This window comes from Solanum tuberosum, unplaced genomic scaffold (genome assembly GCF_000226075.1).
Source record: "Solanum tuberosum cultivar DM 1-3 516 R44 unplaced genomic scaffold, SolTub_3.0 scf00006, whole genome shotgun sequence".
In the NCBI taxonomy this organism is placed as follows: Eukaryota; Viridiplantae; Streptophyta; class Magnoliopsida; order Solanales; family Solanaceae; genus Solanum; species Solanum tuberosum.
In genome coordinates this window covers 2,981,595-2,982,264 of record NW_006238932.1, presented here as the reverse complement: position 1 = coordinate 2,982,264, position 670 = coordinate 2,981,595, and positions in this window count along the sequence as shown.

Sequence of the window (670 nt, the reverse complement as noted above, 5' to 3'; positions counted from 1 at the left end):
CTGTGTAAACAAAAAATAGGAGCAAAAAGGGTAAATAACAAAAAACGAAAGACAATAGAATGGATAAAAGGAAGTGAAAAAATTACACAAAAATTAGAAAATATAAAAGATGAAGACCCTAAGATAGAATTAATTATATTCTCTATAGATAAAGTAAAAATAATCCAAGATAAGTTAGAATAATTATATAGTGAATATCTTTTACAATGATGGGAAAAACACAAAACAAAAATAAAAATTGAGCAAATTGATAATAATAGTATAATAACCCAAAAACCATTAAAATATAATTTTAATGATTTAACAGAATTTAAGATACATATAACTGAATTACTAGAAAAAGGGTACTTGCAAGAAAGCAATAGCAAGCACACAAGCCCAACATTTATAGTAAATAAACATAGTGAACAAAAAGAGGAAAAAGTAGGATGGTTTGAAATTGTTTGCACAGCTCAGCACTTGATCGAAATTGATAATCAAAACTTACATTATTTATTGGACTTGAACCATTGTTTGAATTCAGAACCTTTTTCTGTAAGGCTTCTCCTTGATTCATTCTTCATATAAAAATAATAGTTAGTATAGCAACTAATAAGAATTTAGTGCAGAACATATAAACCAATGCAGAAAATACAAAACTGCAGTGCAAAGTGGGCAGAAAATGTAAAAT